General features: G+C 41.2%; 1 protein-coding gene across 2 annotated transcripts in view; it reads right to left on the bottom strand.

Annotated features, from left to right (window-relative positions):
- Positions 1-17256, bottom strand: part of LOC121878197 (RING finger protein nhl-1-like) — a 75524-nt gene extending 58268 nt beyond the window's left edge. For both annotated transcript variants that reach the window (XR_006091103.1, XM_042384260.1), the window contains exon 1: positions 17079-17256. The gene's annotated coding sequence lies outside the window, so the exon portion shown is untranslated. The remainder of the gene's footprint in view (positions 1-17078) is intronic.
- Between the last annotated feature and the right edge of the window lie 3842 nt (positions 17257-21098).

The following is a 21098-nucleotide window of genomic DNA, read 5'->3' as shown; positions in this document are numbered from 1 at the left end:
TCAGAAGTATGAAGTTAACCCCAAATTTCACACTAGAAAGCTTCATAGAAAATGAAAATTTATTTGATAGACTATAGCAGTAGTTCTTATCATATAACTGTTGACAATATCGACACATCACACCATTTGGTCTAGCGCCGGTCTTACGTCGGGGTCAACTACTGAAAACACTGGAGATGTGTATTTGTCCGACCTTTATCGGCGAACACTGACGAAGTTAGTCTCATATAAGATCAGGGAAATGTTAACATTCTTAGCCAAACTGTGAGCCCGACTCCTGGACCTGATATAAGACCTTGGAAGTAGGAATATCTCTCGCACCTGGGTTGGCACCAGCACTCCATGCGAGAATGGCGGATTGGTGAGGGGGGGGGGGTGAGAGGATGCCACCTGATGCCGCTTGGCTATGTAACCCAAGTGGCTATTCTAGCGGTCACTCACAGATGGCAGTGGGTATAACTCATGACTGCTAGCAGAAGACGTTGCTAGTTTTACCTCGAGTGGAAACTGACTCATTGATGAAATTGATTGTGTAATACTAATGTGACAGTCTGTAGTGACATTGATAGGTTAAATCAACTAAGCACTGTGATGGTGATGATATGAGAACTCTAGAAAATATTTATAAATAACATTGATATTGTAATTCTTACAATTATTACGATATGGCGGTCAGTATAATTTTGGAATAAGTACTAGCACTAACCAATAGATATAGCTGAATGTAATTCTAGCTAGCACCGACAGATGGAGCTGATAGTGTTGACACTAAATATCATCACCAGATGTCGTTAAATGTAACTCCGTCACCATTAGAAGACGACGCTGGTGTAAAGGAGTGATTATTTGGTCGTGGCTAATTATATATTTTTTTTCAAATATCATTAGTTTAAGGACGAGTCATTACCCCAGTCAATATTTTTGAATTCCAGGAAGGTACAGGTTTTAGAGAAGGTAAAAACCCTCACAGACTCACTAACATGAACAAACGAGCTAAAAATATGCTGTACAGTGTACACACACACACACACACACACACAGATTCTGACCCCTGACCCCCGTGGCCATCCTTGATCAGCAGCATACAATGACCGCTATATTCCCTCCCTACCCGGACCTCTGTATAAGCGTAAAAATACCTGATTGTGAAAAATAACTAAGGATTCGAGAGCTACCTGGCGTCAGGTCTGTTGGCCAGGCGACAAGTGGACCTCCATCAGGTCTGCCAACTCTGTGGCAGTATCACCAAGGCTGTCAACCCTACCGCATCTACGCCAGGGAGTTGCCAACCATGTCACATTGCTCTGGTAGGGTGTGGAGGCTGTCATTTTTTTCATAAAGTGTTTCTCATGGTGGAAACTTTTGTTGACACGCACACACACACACACAAGTTCCACCACGTACTTTATAAGCTTAATTATCACGAGGTCAGACTTTATTCAAGGGACACCACATACAGTATACTGTACTGTACTGTACTCTAGAAGCCGATGCTCACAAGGTCAACTTTGAGGTACTAGGCGGCTACCAAAAAGGGAGGTACTGCCGCCTGGGAAGATATTGGAAGCATAATGTGTTGTCTAATGGTAGACCCTGCTGCTATATGGCATCACTAAAATTGTGACCAAGTCCCAGGTTGCTGATCTGACTTTCTGCCTCATTTACACACAATTGTAGGGTCTCAATTGTTTCTATTACATGACAAAACAACATACATATAGCGTTTCTCACTGTTGATTTTTTTCATTCTTGCATTTCTTTGTATTTATTATTATCACTGTTGTTATTATTATTATTACCATTAATATTTTATTTTACTTTTTATTATAAATTTTATTTACTATGAATTATTATTATTATTATTACATTATCGCCACCCGGGCCCTGATGTGGGTCAGTGACCTGTGCCCGGGTGGGCTAATCCCCGTAAAAAAAGAAAAAAAAATGTATGTACAGTCACCCAAAAAAGTCCTGTCGGGAACCACGATTCAGACTCGTGAACCCGAAACAGTAAACACTGATACATTATTCTGTCCATAAATGCTTCGGATTCAAGAGTCTGAATCTCGGGGTTCATGGTTCGCGACAGGACTTTTTGGGTGACTGTACAGGTATGTATGTATGTATGTATGTACACCTACTAAAAATTATTCGGCACCCTTACGGCGTGATACAATATGACGCAGGTGCCGAATACTTTTTTAGTGGGAGTACAGTATGTATGTATGTATGTATGTATGTATGTATGTATGTATGTATGTATCCTTCTATCGACAGCACACTCGGAGTACAAGTTTGGGGAAGGACTTGATGAGATGTTTCCGTCCCTGCTCCAAACAAGTGGCAGCTGGGGATGACTGATCAACTTCGGGGCGATTCGGAAGGAGGATTGGAGAAGAAATATTGGGGGCAGAGGATTACGGGAGGAAGGATTAAGGAGTGCAGCAGGTAAGGGAGGACTGAAGAGGGGAATTGAAAGAGGGAAATTAGAGGAGGGGGTATTAGGAAAAGGGGGATTGGAGAGGAGGGCTTAGGGAGGAAGGTTTGGGGAGAAGGGATTGGTGAGGAGGAATTGGGGAATAGGGGCTCGGGATTGTCCAAGGAGGGTTTAATATAGGTGGCGACGGCAATGAGGCGCACTGAGTGAAGCCTGAGGGGGGTGAATGTCCGCTATATTGGCAGGGGGTAGAAAGGTCCAGTCAGTCAGGTCACCGTGGCGGGAAGGGGAGTGCATGCCCTCACCCTTGTCCTCATCTCCCAATGTAATAATAGGAGTAGAGGATAAGTATAACCTCAGTCACCAGTCACATGAATGAGGTCAGCTGTGGGAAAGTCACATGTAGGGAAGCTAGTTAGAGCAGAGGCAGTGAGAAGGATGGTTAGTGCTCACAATGCCTCGTCATTGTTCTGCTTTTGGCAGTAGTGAAGAAAACAAAAAATCAGATAAATGAATCACATTTCATAAATAAGTAAATTTTTAAGTAATGAGGAATTTCATGGGCTTCGGCATCATTATTATTAACCGACAGTTAATGCGTCAGGTTCGATACCTAAGCAAGCATAACTATTTGTCACAGTCTAAGCGAACATAACGAGTGAAAGCAGAGTATTATCTCTGCTTAGTTTTAAATGTGTCTCAGTGTCTGTTTGTATATAAACAGAATACTATCTTATTAAAAAATGGCTATATCTTGATTTTTGGGACTATTTTTAAATTTATGACAAATTCGTTATATAAATAATCTCTCCAGTAAGATACATGAAAAAAATTCACCATACTCTTCTAGCTTTTCGATAGGCACTGTTTTGTACTTTTCCACCAGGTTTCCGACAGGTCCTACCCGACGTCAGCTGTGGATTTCGGCGACACGACGTGAAAAATTCATTCCATGAAAATATGCCAATATTTGCTCCAAACATTAGGCAGAGGAAGCTATTGATAGGACATCTCGCTCCTGTGTTAGAATTCGAGAGAATACCGTGCCAACAGTCTTTGATGCTTGTTCAAAACCTTTCCAGAAAACAAATATAGTGAAAAGAAAGCCTCCAGCACCGCGGAAAACATTACTAGTGAAGTTATAAAACAACGTATTGTGAATAATGACAAACAATGAAACAGTCAATAGTGAAAACCTTTTCTATACTCTTTCCCTCTTCTTAATGTCCCCTCCCTCTCCTCCTTCCCCCTTCGTTTCATTCTAATCTCCCAGCTTCTCCCCTACCATTTCTCTCTTTTCTCCTTTCTAATATTCCCCTTGTCCTCCTTCCCCCTTTCCTACTCTCTGAAGTCCCCTTCTCCTCCTACACCCTTCCCTCCTATGTAATATCCCCTCCCTCCCCTCCTTCTCCCTACCCTTCTGCAATATTTCCTCCCTCCATTCATTCCTATTTTTCTCTTTTTTATCCCCACCTTCACCATTCCTTATCCCTTCTCTCTCTTCCCTCCCCTTACGAGAGTCTTCACTATCTCTCCTTCGAAGTCAGTATCCTCCCCTGCGCCTCTTCTCTTACTGTAATTGGCAGGTGTCCCCCCCCCTCCACCAATCCTTCCTCATCCATCCCCTTTCACCTTATCCTTCATTCCCCAATCTTCTTGTTCTTCTTCTCCTCCTCTTCGTGTCACCGTCACCTCGTCCACGCCCCCCGACCCCCCGCACAGCAACGACAGGTGGGTGGGCGCGCTCAACCCATTTCACAACTTCGGTCATAAAGTTTGCCAATGTTCCGTGACTACATAAATAACTCCGAAATTGGTCTTGCACAGTGTCCACGGATAAAGAATAGCGTTGTGTATAGAGCGTGTGGGTGTGGGGAGACGTTGAGTGTTGAAGAGAATGGGGTCGAAATGAGGGCAGAAGTTGGGGGAGGGGGAGGAGGAGGGAGGCATAAATTAAGAATTTCCTCTTCCTGGATTATATTCTGGGTAGAGTGAGAAAGTTTGGGATCCGATGATGGTGAGTAAAGCGAAGGCCAGGAGGTGATTTTACTCAACCCGCAGAGAATTGATGTCCAGACACTCTTGAGAGATGAATCTGGCGCACCTCATTCACTATATTTTGTTAAAAAAAAAATGGTGAGATTAGAGTAGGATTTGACCTCATCTAGACATTTCAGTTGTGTCTTGGCTCCGTAAATACTGTTATTGTTTACTACGATGCAAGACATGAGAGAAGATAACGTCTTATAAGCAACAAGTTTGGAACACATGTGGAGACGTGAGATTAGAAGTTGTCAGGGTGTGTTAGAGGACATCTGATTCGTTGTCGTAGTTATATGACAGAATTCTGGCATGGAATATGAGGAAGGAGGAGAGGGAGAGGGTAAGAAAGGGGAGGTAGTGTGGGTGTAAAGTAGGGGTCAAAAGTTCGTTCCCTCCCAAACTGAAGCAGCATCGACCCCAAACGAGATGCAATAGTAATTAAGTAAGTTTGGAGACTCATTCCCGTGACTCAGTTTCATCTCGGGGAGCGAACTTTTGTGTGGACTGTACATCGTCTCTCGTCTATTATAACATGTCTTGTTTAAGGATCGAACCCAAAGTCGTTGACGTCATAATGTTATTACTACTCTTCACCAAGTAAGATATATAAGCCAGTAACAACCTCAAACTGGGCAGGTCACTTTAATCAGCTTTTCACTATCCATAAAACTAATGAACATAAACTCCGATGAACTTGAAATAAACACCGTTATTCCTGTTGTCTCGGTAGAATTGTCAAAAATCCTTCTTCTGTTGTGTCAAATTGTCTAACACAAGACTGTAAAGGTATTTTTTGATAGTGTGAACAGTGACTAACAACACACACCTCGAAGGGGATGTCTCTTGGTGTAATTCTTATATTTACACGTTTAATTATAAAAGACACATCACTCAATAAGGAAGAATTGTGCATAGTTTTTGGACTCAGTTTCAAATTAAGTGTCCTGAAGGCACTTAAGTATGAGTAGCCTTCAGGGTTCGCTGGAGGGTATCGAGGCGTTTAGGAAGACAAAACAAAGGGCGAGAAAGTGTTGAGATGATGTACCGAGGCAGGAAGAGAGAGAGAGAGAGAGAGAGAGAGAGAGAGAGAGAGAGAGGACCACCACCATTTTGGCACAAGCTTGGACACGTAACCCGAGATGAGAGAACCTAACCAATCGGGACGCCTTCACTCATCCACGTTCGGTTACTCCCCATTACTCCCCTTCCATTTACTTTTATCTCCCTCTTCTTTCGTTCTTCTTACCCCTCCTCCTCCTCCTCCTCCTATCTTCCCTCAATTTCTCTCAATTTCCTCCCTCCCTTCTCCCTCTCTATCTCTGTCTCCTCCCACTGTTTCTTCTTAACATTTTCTCTCATTCTCCCTTCAATTGTCCCTCTCACACTCCCTCACTTCCCCTGCTGCTCCCTTCCTCTCCAATCTCCCCATGATCATCTATGGCCCACTGAAGCCTCCCATAACTCTCTATAACCCGGATATATCATTGAAGCCCTCAAAAGCCAACTTTGATTCGACTCTTCCGTTATCTTAGTTATCCGTTGGTCTGGCTGTCCTGACCTGACTGAAACTGTATATAAGACTGGGTGCACCACTACATTACTTGAAGGTCTGCCGTGAATCTTTACGAGTATTGGTTTTCGTGTTTATAGTGATAATTAATTTGTTGGTAGATACGTGTATTTCACTGTCCGTTAAGTTTATACTCGAAAATTAAGTGTTTTATATGTCTAAAATGAACGATACCCTTATGTTAGATTTATGTAGTGTAATACAAGTTCTTTTAAAAGAGGGGAACAAAGCCAACGAGAGTTCGCTCTTGGTTTTAATAAGTTTCTTCAATTCTGTTATTCAGAGAACCAGAAGGTAAGTTGTGTATATTTTTACTCTTGGGTTCTCCGACGACCAGAGGACAACGGCCATGTAGATTTGCGTTTGAGTCCTGGCACCTCGTGGAGTATTCAACGCCAGACCACCTGGCTTATTCTATCACGAACCATGTAACCACTCTATTGAACAGGAGTCCTTGAAGACGTTTTAGCAGTTTACCCTAAAAAAAAAAATTAAGCCACACTGATAGTCCTCAATTTATAAAATGACACTCGTGAATTTCTTATTCTATAATAATTATGTCCTATTGTGTATGATCATCTCTTCTGCATGGCGTGATCAATGACTGCATACTTAGCGCCACGACCTTAGTAAACTACTCAGATTAGGCATATATGTCCCTCAATCTTGTCAATAAAGTTGTTTAACCAAAGACCCATCTACCGGCTCACTTTACTTTGTGTCTCACTGTCACCTCTGACCTCCCCACCTCACCTTTAATTCATTATGTGGTGTTGTCTGCATCATCTGGTCGTTACTGGAAATACGATGAAGGATCTATCGTAAACGTAGGCCACCAATTATATCTGGTGAGAGTTACTTTGTAAATAAAACTAAGATGAAAGAGCGCCGCTGCAGGCTGAAGGTTGGCGGATATCCTGCCGCAGTAACGTCCATTAATATGTTATTGCTAAGTGGAGGGGAACGCCAGGCTGTGTTGATTTCTCGTTCTGGTGCTGCTTTTGTAGTGCGAGCCTTTTGGATTCGTTGTAAACTTCGGCCAACATGCCTAAAACCTGTGTTAATTCTACGGAGATTCTTGAATAAAATAAATTATCACATTTAAAAAAAAAAAATATCCGCCGACAGACAAGAAATCAAGAAATGTCTCCGAGCGTAAAAGATGAAAATATCCTGAGTCTTTATAAATATATAGAAGCACCTTCATTTCTTTAGTTAAATAGATATAAACAACAATACAATAAAAAAAACCCGAGCAAATTGGCTCGTTAGGGCCAGTTGTATTCATCTCGCTGATGTCTCATTGAAGTTAATGAACTTTCTTGTGAACTTAACACGATAATTTGTTATTTAGATCCAAGATAATGAAAACATATTGTGAGAGATGAAACCCACAAGGAAGGTCTTCATAACTTTACACTCGTCTCCCTCTCGACACAACTGACTTGGTCGACGAGAAAATGTAGAGGAATGAATGCCCATGAACGTCCTCAGCACAATGACACATGAGTAGATGCCACAAAACTGTCATGTCTATCCCAGTGCTCAAGGGCTTAATAACAGAGAGCGTGACATGGCATGCCTGTCTCTGGTCTCCACGCATCTGATATGTCAGGTGTGTGGGTGGTCCCCTGCTTGGGCATACCTTGCTCTCACATGATGACACTGTCCCCACCAGAGAGGACATGTGTGAAGGCTTCTCACCTGTCACGATATAATCCCACCTTTGTCTCTATCTTAGAGGACAGGCATGTGACAGTAACCTGTTATGACACAGTAGCATATTTACCTACACACCTGTACCGGGGGTTACCTGAGCCAAGACAAGTGCACCAGTCTTGGCAATTCATTGTAACACGAACCAAGATGAACTCCTCCTAGCAACGTGAACCAATATCAGTTGATCCTAGTCAACTTATGCTTCATATTCAGCAACAAACGTTTAAAAAGCAGAATAACGTTCCTGGCACCTTAATCTCACGTTCGGAACGATTTTATCTTCAAATGGTAAACATAACAACGTTCTTCTCGTCTGTCGGAGAAAGTTTTTATTCGCAATAGATTTATACATCGTTCTTGTTGTTTCGTCTGCCGGCAAACATTTACTGCAGCTCCAATTACCGGTGGAAGTTTTCTCTCTGAAGTACAAGCCAGTGTTCCCATAAGGCCCGATGATGGGGAAAAGCATCTTTCACTACATTTATAACTATTCCTTAAAAATATACTTCCATTAATGAATTAAGTCGATATAATATGAGAAAAAACAAAGAGTAAATTAAAATTCGACAAAAGACGTGAAAGCATGACCAAACCTTGTAACACTACACTTGGCACCGCTTCCGAGATGTTGGGTCCAGCTGAGGGACACAAGGACTTAAACTGCCACACATGACACGGGAGTTAGGTCATTATGGCCCGCAGAGGGAGCACCAGGGTGAACAACAGGCAGAATTCTATACACGAGCTCTGAGGGTCCGGAGTTGGCAGTGGTCAGTAGAGACGAATGGTGAGGGGCGCAAGGAGGGGTTGTTAGGGAGGGAGTGTTGGAAAGGGAATAGAGGGTGTTGGGAAGGGGTAAGGTAGATTGGCAGGTGAGTGTGGGGGGGTAAGGGGATTGTAAGGCAGGTAAAATTGTGTTAAGGGGGATTGGAGGGTGGTAGAGAAAGGGAAAGAGGGGACTGAAGGGTGGGTAAGGCAGGAGCAAGGGGCTTTGGTGGTGGGTTAGGGAAGGAGCACATTTGGCCAGCCACCAGAATGTCAGGTAGTTCTTAGGTGTTGTGTGTCTCACCGACAATTTCTCATAAACCAACTTATGCCAGTCATAGACACTAGTCGACATTATTACTGAAATTTGTAAAATAGCTGAAAATTACATCATTAATAATATCGCACTCGGAATTTAAGACTGGGTGGTTAAAAGCGTCTCAGTAAAATAATTTACTCCATTTGCAATTGATGTTGTTTTTTCTCACTTTAAAAATCTCTGAATGTGGTTTTAATTATCAGACACATTCGATAGACTTATGCAGTCTCCACAATTCACCAGGAGTACCACACACCCAGCCAGGCGGTGCCAAATTAACCAACACAAATTGCAATGTGATGGTGAACACATGCTTATGTCAGGTGTTTAATAGGATGATATAAATACTACGTAAGTATAAATTTCCACTGAGTGCAGGCGAGTTCCCGTAAGATTTAGGTTCTTTGTGTATAATTCCTTGCATACTACACCAGCATAACAAATTGCAACCTCATTTGAACAGGTGTTGAACTTCAACTCTCATTCCGATACGAACTTTTTACATAATATATTTCTATTCAGTTTCCACGTTATCCCTTAAAACTTGGACTGTATGAATATACACAGTTTCACTAACGGCTATAAACCCAAATTCTTAATAGACCATCTATACATAAGGGAACAAGTCTTGGTACGTCACATTTCCCGAAAATTTATGACACTGACCGTATTCTTCACGTAAGAAATGCGTCAGTTTCATGAGTTTTCATATTATCACTCCGGAACAACATGTGTCCTGTGTAATTTAACTTCCCTCACGGAACATAAGATCACGTCCCGAATGGTCATGTCTGTAACACTTCAATATTATGGTCTTGTTCGAGTTCGAAACTGTCCCAAACGCAGACGAGATACTGTCGTGGCCGTCTGTGGGTAGACAAGAAGTCTCAGGCACTTAAACCGACATTTGTTGATAACTGTACAATGAATCTGTAGGTCACTATATTGTATTTTTATCGATATTGTTACTATTTCTATTGTTATTATCACAACTAATGCCATTATAATTATCATCATCATAGTATTTTTATTACTATCATCATTATCAATTGTATCATTTATTTGTATTATTCATGAGGAAACATTACTCTCAATGTGTGTTCTCCTATGAGCACTGTAGTGAAGTACTCGGGGCCGCATTTTCTCCTCCCACCAGTGATTCCTCCCGACTCTCACTTCCCTCCCTCTCTCTCATGCCCGGAGTTTTAAACACCCTCTTCCGTTGAAGAAGGTCGTCGTGTTTCAACCCGAGTTTAAAAAAAAATGAGTCCCGAGGGAGACAGTAGTACTGTACTTAACGGGGTGGTGTGGCGGTAAAATGAACTGATTCCAATAAAATCTCAAGACGTCAGGCTCGACCGACAGCGGGAGGAATGTCCACACAGCGTCAATTTATCCTCCGAGTCTAGCAAAGCTTGGCTCGTTCTGGCGGGCCTGGCGACTTCTGGCGAGGTCTGGAGGCTTCTGGCGAGGTTTGGCGCAGATCCCACCCATAAACAAAGTAGCAATACCCGGCAAACACAAGAAAGATGGCACCAAGAGTGTGTGATTACTCTAATGGTATAAATGTCCACTAAATTTCTGCCATTGTTTACCTTCTGGCCACAAAATCGTGTGAAGACCAAGTTTTAAAGTCGGGAAGGAAGACTTACGTTATTGAATCGTGTTCGCTGTGATCGTTTCATGTTCAAGAAGTAAATATATTTCCTCTTATTTTGTTCGTTGTTGTCTTTTCATGCCTGCGGCCCAAATTTTTGTTCTTGAGGGACTCTCAGGCTGAGAAATGAAAGTTTTACTTTTCGTTCAGTTTTTGGTTTTTGAGAAACAAGAGAAAAAACTGAGACTATTTAATAATTACAAACTAGAAGACATATTGTAAATGTTCATTATCTTTGTTAAATTTCTTTATGTTTTCTCCCTCTTTAAACTAAAGCCCTTTCATACTTATGTCTATGGTATATAGGTACAGTTGCCTCCACTTTTAACGGGTACAGTGGCTGGCGTGTTTTGTGAGATGTGGCACCACCGTTCACCATACAACAGATAGAAGCCAATGACGTTCTACTTGGTAATCTATATTAAAACTATGACTATGCAGGAAATGCGCGTATTCACAGATAAAGTGGGGGGGGGGGGGCTGCTTATTTAGCATCCTTGGGCTGGTTACTATAGCAAAAGTAGTTCTGCCCATTGTGCTAGTTTAACTGCGATGCAAACAAACAGTGGTACCACATCTCACAAAACGCGCCAGACATTATACCCGTTATAGGCCACTAAATATTCAGGCAAGGTGAACCTATATGCTTAAGTTTTTGTGAGCTATGGTTGTTTAACGACTGTGAGGAAAGTGTTTTATTATTTGCTTTTTCAAGAATATAAACACGGAATTGAATAACAGGACTTTGTGTTTCAAGTAAGGTTAATGTTAGTTCTTGCGTAGGAAGAGCTGGTTTACGACCCACTGCACACCTGTCAGGCAAGGACCCACTGCACACCTGTCAGAGAACGACACACTGTACACCTGTCAGCTAACAACACACTGCACACCTGTCTGGCAACGATCCCACTGCACATCTGTCAGAAAACGACCACTGCACTCCTGTCAGAGGACGATCCATTGCACACCTGTCAGCGAACTACCCACTGCACACCTGTCAGAGAATGATCTACTGCACTCCTGTCAGAGGACGATCCACTGCACACCTGTCAGGCAACGACACACTACACACCTATCAAGAGAACGACCCATTGTACACCTGTCAGAGGACGATCTACTGCATACCTGTCACAGGAATACCCACTGCACACCTGTCAGGGAACGATCCACTGCACACCTGTCAGAGGACGATCTACTGCACACCTGTCGGAGAACGACCCACTGCGCAACTGTCAGCAAACGACTCACTGCACTCCTGTCAGGGTACGATCCACTGTACACCTGCCAGGCACGGCTCACTGCACATCTGTCAGAGGAAGACCCACTGCACACTTGTCAGCAAACGGTTCACTGTACACCTGTCAGAGGAAGACTGACTACACTCCTGTTAAACGATGATTCACTGCTCACCTGCCGGGGTACAAAACACTGGCCAGGGGGACGCCCAAACAGACACTCACACTTCAAGCATTTACCTGGCCACGTATATAAATATTCACACATCAGGAGAATGTGTTGTACTCTTGGAACTTCTGCCAAGTTGACTATTTTTTATCTGTATTCTTATCCGTTTATTTCATTATTAATTTATTTATTTTCTTTTATTTGTCCATTTATTTACTTTTTTTCGTCCGTGTTCTCTTTGAGGGAGAAAACTATGTACAATTCTACTTAAAATCATGATGCATTTTTCACTTGATATTTTCTTGAAACTCCATCTTAAGAGGTAAAATTAACGAAACAGAAGGGGAAGAAAGAGCAGAAGAGAAAAGAAGTAAAGAGAAGAACAAGAAAAATAAGAAAATCAAAACAAAACAGGATACACGATAAATAATTTTCAGGGCAGACTAAGTTTCATCTTCTGGTTGATGACATCACAAGAGAACATCACTTACGAGTATCCTCCCAACACAAGACAGTTTTTAACACCGTCTAACGTACACAGTAAAAAAAGGTATCGTCCAGGGGAGGGGGGGTGTGCTGACTTCCGTAATGATCCATACATCACCACCATAACACAGGACCAACACCATATTCCACTATCCCTCGTCCGTGTGTCATATTGTTTCTCACATAATCCGTGCGGTACTTTTTTTTACTGTGTGTACATTATTAATTACTGAAAATAAATTTTCAGGAAACAGAACTCATCTGCCCAGCTGTCGTGTATGTTTATTTACAATACTGTGACAGAAGACGCATCAGCAACCGTAACACTCGCGACCCGTCCACGACCGTGAAGCAACTTGACAGACACTGGTCCTACTAAATTCCCGATGATGTTTATGTTGTAAAAGTGGCAAACAGATAGATTGGGTTAAATAGGTATACAGAAGGTTCGTTTCTTTAAGATATAATGACAACACGAGAATATATCGACACGTTTTCCCCACACCAAACTCAAGATCAAGGAGCACCAAGAGAGTTAAAACCCTCCCGAAGGAAGTGATTCAGGTGAACAGGGTCATCCTCTTCCCCCTCCTCCTTGTGATGTCAAAGACACAGTGGGACATGCGATTAACAGTCATCTTGAGTGGGTGGGTAAAAGGATTCTCTACATCTGACTCTGTTTTTGTTTTAATGGTCATTGGAGATGACTACTTGATCAGCTTCATCGGGAGTCTCTGGTACAGTCGGGTGGGAACAGTTCAGTACTCAGATCCTAAAAAGATTTACACTTTTGAGGCCAAAATTCCCAGCAATATCTGGCAGCTATTGTGGGTCATTTGTGTGGGTGATTAGCAGCCGGTGAAAGTTGCCTTTAACTTATGACTTATGTCAGGATAACAACATATAAAACTGATAGTGAAAAATAAATCGAAGTAAATAGATATTAATATCTCAATCTCCACTACCTACATGAGCCTTAAGTTAACGAGTCCATGCATTACCAACAGTGTTCAGGGAGTTTAGGTCTTAGCTGTACACACGCAGAAATTATTTTGTATAATTCCACGCAATATTATTAAATTGTAAATAAACTTCGTAGCAACTTGCCCCGTGGAGTCCTAAAGCACCTTCGGATATTCGGATGGTGAGCTTTTGTGTAAATTCACTGTGGAATAGACATGTTGTCAGGGGTAGGTCATGGATTTCTTTTAATAATTCGTGTAATCCACGAATCACTTGTATAAAGAATAAATAGTAGACCTGGTTTATTACTATTATAAATAATTAGTGTGATGAACGCAGGTGGCCATCAGATGATTTCACCGGGTTGGGACGAGTTATTTTTCTCGTAAATTACCTTAATCCTGGTGAATTAGTTTATATAAATTAACTAATATGATATATTATTTTGTGCAAAACTGAAGTTGTCAAAGTAAAGTATAAACTTAATAATTTGAGTGACAACGTGTCAAATAACGTTACTTTTGACGGGATTTACGACAGAGAGAGCTGTTGCTCCTCGAGTTAACCAAAACTGCTTATATAAGTTACCACCTCGAGCACACGTCCGACACGATCAGCAATGTAGCTTTACTTTCACGTTTAACTAAGCTGAAGGTCAACGTAACTACTCTTAACACTGGCTGAATCCTGCAGACAACTTCACTAAAAATTCATAACCCCAGCTCGCGAAAAAGCAAAATATCTGATGGGTGTATGAAATTTGTATCAAAACACCGTTTCTTGCCATATTTGGGTTATCTTAGAACTCCTCAGCGTACTGTTCTATTATAGCCATTGTCTTGAGTCATAGGTAGAGCGAGTCACTGACCAAGGTTCTCACACGCTTTTCGGCTCAAGCGAAACCAAAAAAAATAACGCACAAATCTTTTAAGAATTTGGGAGACGGATCACACAGGTGTCTCAAGGGCGTGGTAGAAGTTTACGTTTAATCCTTCTTAGCTTACTAGACGCTCACACGCCTTCCTGGACTACAACACCTCCCAGATTCACTTAAAATGGTGGTGTGTCGGTCGCCCGTCCAGGTGCTACTGTTAGTTAGTTAAAGAATGCAAGGACGTCTTCATTATGCTACTTAATGATATTATTACGCATTTTTAAGTCATCAAAGTATGTCATTTGTGGAGAGGACGAAAAGACGTTTTCTTGTACAATAAAAAAGCTAACTCATATTTGTTTATTTACGCAACATCAACCTACAAAACATATTGGCTCAGGTGGATTTAAGCGATATTATCTAAAGAAACACAATGTTCCTGAATCGTTTTAGATTCTTTCAAGGTTAGAGTTTTATCACGTAATAAAGACTGCTGCCGAAATACGTTTAACATTGTTGACGACAAAGGACTTGTTGTTATGTAGCAAGAACTTATTCGATAGCTTTTAAGTGAAGTTCACGACCTAAATACATTAGTCCCTCCCATCTACACCCAACAAAGCACAAGAATCATCATTTCTTTGCGTTATCTACTGTCTTCTTCTAAGTTTTCGAATCTCCTAAACTGTCTTTTTAGAGAGGAGATCTTGAGAGGTCACTTACAGTTCGTGTGTCACTGTGTCATCGCTTGCAAGAACGGCGACTGTCATCTCAATTTGTATAAACTCCTTTATCAGGGGGAATTAAGCTTCCTGAGTACAATGTCACCTTACTCAGGGATCAGTTCAATAAACTCGAAGTAAGTCGTTATGCTTAAAGGGGTTATATTTTAATCAATTGGCTAATTTATTGTACTGGGGATGTTGACATCGTACTCAAGTGGTTTAAAAGGCATTCCTCTACCACCTTTTTCTTTCATCAGAAGTCTGGGGCTAAGCGTAACTTACTCAGGTCGCGCGACCTTTTCTGTCACAGTATCATAATATACATTTCAAAAGTAGCCGTTCACCAGCTATCAACTAATTGCATTTAATTATGACCCAGAAGTAGAAGCTACATACTGTCAAGTGTCGAAGGAACTTTGTCGGCAACTATACATCGCCGATAAAACTAGAATAAAACGGAAAACGAAGACTCGAAAGACTTCAAATCACTGAGTTTAACAAGTTAGAAGGTTGGGAAAAAGAAACTGAGTAAATTTTAGAATATTGGAATTTTAAAATATTTGAATACTTTTATCTCTAAACACCCGAATCACTTCAAATTTGAAATTATTTATCTATGAAGTTTTGAATCTTTGAATATTTGTATTTTTGTCTATTGAAATCTTTGTAGTTATGAATCTTTAAATCTTTGAAGATTTGAATCATTAAATCTTTGAAGCCTTGAATTGTGGAATATTTGAAACTTGAAATCTTATACAAAAAAATAATTAAAGAAGTCAATTAGATTTATAAACCTAGTGTGAACTCCAGTCTGAGAAGCAGTATACGGATCGAACCACTTACCTGAACAACTGACATTTTCGAAAAAAATTCAAAAGACTTTCGAAACGATTTGCTACGAATAAACCAAACTTCTGAATATATCAAATGCTTACTCTTTTTTCTGACCACTGTCGGGTTCAAGACTCTGAACACCACAGGGGTCGAGGCACTTGGCTTGGTAGAGAGAGCACCGAGCCAAATGCTTGATCAATTATCAAGTTAAAGCTGTTGATGGCACTTTGAACAACTTCTACTTGCTGATATGGGAAGGATGATGCACTTGGCTACTTACCCAGACCGAAAACTTTCATATTTACAAACATTTGTCTCTCTTGTAGTTAAAATAGACGAAAGTATTGACAAAATTATCAATTTTCTTACTGGGTACATTTATCTCTTGACACTGTCCATGGGTAGTGCCTTACGGCAGTGCTAATTTTAAACCTTTTCCAACAATACTTTTCTACTTTCCGGAGAGCACTGGGCTGCACAATCTCCGTCAGATGTACTTACCAAGGTCGTGACGTCCGACTATCTTACCCCCAGAACTGACTAGTGATCAGAATTATTTAATTACACTACTACAACTACCACTACTACAACCATTACTACAACCACTATGCTACCACTACTTCAACCACTACCACTACTATAACCACTTACAAAGAGCTATACGACTTCGGGTCCTAATATTCCTTAACCACTTGACACTTGAATTGATGATGGATTAAAATCATTTACAACTACTACTAAAACCAACACCAGTCACTTAATGCATCATCAACATCACCAAACATCACCATGCATCACCAACATCACCAATGTCACCAACATGGACACCACCACCACCTCAAGTACAATTTCGCGGGTTCGAAGTCTTCTATGACTCATCACCTGAACTGTATAGGTTGTTCACTTCACTTTCTGTACAGCTCAGCCACGATTACAATGGACGATTCTTTATCATCTCATGGAAAGGGATGATCAAGAGGTGTGACCACAAACTATACTTAAGGAGCTGGGGACTTGGATGTAGTAGCTACTTGAGACTTATGGCTCATCACAATTACCCCTAAGAAGTATTGTTGAAGCCATGAAGGAACACTTATGTACTTATCTACTTTCAGGATGAAACTAAACCACTACATCCCTCACTACAGCTTTTACTTACATAGATATTGAGACTTCACTAACTGGAGGCTCAATTAGTCACGTAGAACTACAAGGATGAGTCACTTATACAATAATGAAAGGACACAACACCAACCACGCCCACCTCCTTCCTCGTACTTACCGAGATCGCGGGCTGACAACACTGTGAGGGGTAACTAACATAAAAAGGGGACAGACACAGAAGCTGAGCGCCGGCGGCACTGAAAGAGTGGGCACGGTAAGACACACACACCAGGAGGGTACACGTGCCCACACTCACTCAGCGGCACCGGGACTGAGGGCCACGGGAGCCACGACGGTGGATCAGTGCCACGAAACTGAGGAGAGGGTGAGGGAGGAGAGGGGGATAGGAAAGGGAGAGAGAGCACTCTCCTCCCTCCCCCCACCACCAGCAGGAGGGCAGAAGGTGGCGACTAGAGCACCGCCGCAGCACATGGTCTACCTTGACTATATTTATCTTCGCCACAACTGCTGCTGCTGCTGCTGCTGCTGCTGCTGCTGCTGCTGCCTCGCGCGCGCGCGCGTGTGTGTGTGTGTGTGTGTGTGTGGACTTCGTTGAGGAGTTAATATACGCATACCTGCCCAATATTCCCAATAATTTCACCTGTTATCTGTTGTTAATCCCGAGACAGGTAAAAACATATAAAGGATTGAATCCTTTATAGTAACAGTTAATTAAAAGCTAAGCATATCAGTACAGCAATATTATCATGAAAATTACAACAACAACAACTAAAGAAATGAGGGCAAACTGAAGCAACCTGTCTGTCTGTCTGTCAGTGCAGCGACTGAGAAACAAAAGCTGTAGGAAATAACAGTAGTAATAACTATATTATCAACAGCCTCAGAAACAACAAAAACAAGAGAGAGAGAGAGAGAGAGAGAGAGAGACTCATAAATAAATCAAATCTACTATTGTTTTTATTGTTGTACTTTCAGATGGTTCAGCTGTGAGACCCATCACAGCTGAGTGCACCAGCCCAGCCAGCTTCCCCACTAGAAAACAATTCATGAAAATTAAGACCAGTAATCTCTATTATTCTATTGGTTTCTTAAAAAACTACAACTGTGGTTTATTTACCTTTTAAGGTAACCTTAAGGAGGCCTTAATTTTCCCTATCGTTGTAAGTTCTATGAGTAGACTGACAGATGTTGCAAGTGTAGAAAGTCTCTTATCAGCCTGGAACACGAAAATAATTGCAATACAGAAAAGAACCATTGAGAAATAAGTCTCTCATCATCCCGGGTAAAAAGCTGTAATGCTGAAGATAAATATTGAGGAAAAAAACAATAATTTCGTTGTTTTGTAATTTGAAAAAATAAACAACAACAATCGTTGCAGCATCAACAGGCAGACTGAGGAAGCGGAAGAGGAGTCGAACAACTATCATGACGACTGCCAAGGTTGCTGCAACATTGCAGCAACCTTGCAATAACCAATAACCTTATGGCTTGTATGTTTCCCTGATGATGATAGGTGGTGGAATTTTTCGTCGGCTTAAATTTGTGGTGAGAAATTATTACCATCAAGGGGAAGAGTTGATGGTTGAGGCGATGAGTTTTATTATGGTGGTTTAAAATGTTCTGGAAATGTATTTTACCGTTAGATTTCTGGCCCTTTGACGCTATTTATTTTTTCTCGGAACGCCTGTATAAGTGAATTAAATTTAGAAAGATTCTAAAAAATAAAAAAGAGGTTGTAGTCTGGCCAAAAAGGAATCCTTGGCACTAAGAAAATTGATGTACAGTACTGTGGTTAGGGTCGCCGTAGAAGTGATTTTAGTGGTGATCACGAAACTACAACCCAACAAATTGAAAAATTATTTTACACACCACAATAATGTTTAATAGTCACATAGAAGCACCCAGAAGCATATAGGAACACTTATAAACATACAAATACACTGAAAAGCTCTGGGAAACATATGTTGCACTTGACTGCACTTTGTTCCCACTTTTCACTCTTTTTATTTTACCATTTTATTTATTCACAACACAATTCGGACTCCTGCGCACAACAACAACTATTATTTTCACCAGTAAGCTAAATCATAACTATATTTACCACTTCATATGGTTCAAATAGGCCGCCAAAATGGGCGGGAAGGTAGCACGCGCGAAAAACATGGGTAGGGGTAGTCTCAGCATGCGTTGCCACACCTGACATTTTTTTCGAAAAGTTTTACCATCCTGGTGCACGACAGCCTCAGCGTGTCTGAGGACTATATTTCCGCCCAAACATAGTGGTCCCATTCAAAAAATACCGCGAAACTTAGAGCCGCCCAGGCGACCTAGGCAGTTTGTGGAGCAACCGCCCAGGCGGCCTGGAGCAGCCAAAGGGCTTGAGGCACATTTTGCACGGCTATATTTTCTTGAGATTTATGATTTAGATTTTTATGTAGAGTTTATTGTAAGAAGATATCATAATTATACAACGGTAGCTTGCAAAATGAAACATCTGCCTTATTTTCTGGAAACTGAAGGACTTTGTTTGAAGATAATAATTCCTATGACTGATTCCTTTATCAAAACCAAGACAAAAACAAAACAAGGGGGGCCAAAAACTGAATATCGGTAGTGCTAATCCACAACCAGAAAAAATCCATCACTCGCTAGGAAACCATCAACATCAGTCAGGTCGAGAAACACAAACTGGACTGTTTAAATGCATCAAGAATTTTATAGTTACATGTTTGTTATATGAGAGAGATGAATGATTCCTGTTGTAGTAATATTCCGACAACATGGCACGGACACCACACTAAAATCTCGGCTCCTCTTGAAATGGGAGTGGAGAGGAGGCGGGACTTAATGATATAACAAGACGAAGCAGCACTGGGTGGACTTGGGAAACAACCCGTCAGAAGTAATGAATTGATGTTCCTTTGTTATGTAGTGGACAAAGACGAACAAGGTGACACATTTTCCTTGTCGTGTGAAGTGTGAATATTTCTCTTTGTGTTAACTATCTTGTTACGTCTTAGTGTTACAAAAAACAAAAACAAGTGAGTAACAAAAACAATAAAAGACAAACCAAAGAATGTAGGAGAAGTGACACGTTTGTCCTGTCCTGTGGAGAATCTATTAGCCTTTGGCATTAGCGCGCGCGCGAGAGAGAGAGAGAGAGAGAGAGAGAGAGAGAGAGAGAGAGAGAGAGAGAGAGTAAACAAGTAGGAAGAAATAAGTACCCAGGTTACTCTCTTCTGGGACATGTAATATCGTATTCAGAGGCGTGATTCAGCCAACTCGCACCTGAGTGTAGTCGTCGACAACTTTCACCAAGTGTGTTAATTATAACCAGTCAGGTGAGGGGAGAGTCCACCACTACTCCCGCCCCCTCTCACACAACACCAACCCTCTCCCCTCACAGTCTAAATGGGCCCCAAATGAAATTGGTTAGGTTAGGTTAGAGGGATGTAGTAAGGTTAGGGCTAATTAGGATTGAAACTTATTTGATCTGCAATTCTTTTTTTATTCAGGAATAATGAATTTTTTCCTTAACATACATAGAAAAGAAGAACAAGAAGAGAATAAAGACAGGGAAGAAAGAAAGAAAAAAGAGAGAACTGAAAGACAAAAATAAGAGAGAAAAGAAGGAAGGGAGAAAGCAAAAAATAGAAATAAAGAAAGAAAGAAAGAAAGAAAGAAAGAAAGAAAGAAAGAAAGGCAAAGAAATAGCTACTCAACGAACACAACTTGTCTTTCTCCCCCCACTTAATTTGATAAAGAATTTCATTAAATGTTTCCACTAACTAGAGTTGTCACAAGGCACCTGAGTGTAAAGTGGTGTGTCAACAGACTAAGACTTGAAGAAATAACACAAAGGTTTTTACATTATATATTGAACCGAGTTTAGATTTCTTTATTTTCTGTCATCATTTTGTATCTTTCTATATCCTCCAGTAATAGAGATTGACACAACATGAATAAGAAAAAGAAGAATAGGAAGGAAAACACTGAATTCCTGCAGTCATTTCCTGGTCCACCACATCGCCTGCAGTTGATTGAGGGACGTGTATCGAGGCAGTTACTAAGCTGACTTATGTTAAGGCGGAGGACCTACCCGAGGACAATTGCCTGATATAATCATATACCTACCATTCAGAGGCACTGTGCAGCACGCAGGTGCGAGTGTGGAGTT

The sequence above is a fragment of the Homarus americanus genome, unplaced genomic scaffold (assembly GCF_018991925.1).
Source record: "Homarus americanus isolate GMGI-L3 unplaced genomic scaffold, GMGI_Hamer_2.0 scaffold33468, whole genome shotgun sequence".
NCBI lineage: Eukaryota > Metazoa > Arthropoda > Malacostraca > Decapoda > Nephropidae > Homarus > Homarus americanus.
The sequence above is the reverse complement of the archived record's forward strand: the minus strand, read 5'-3'. Positions and strand labels throughout refer to the sequence as shown.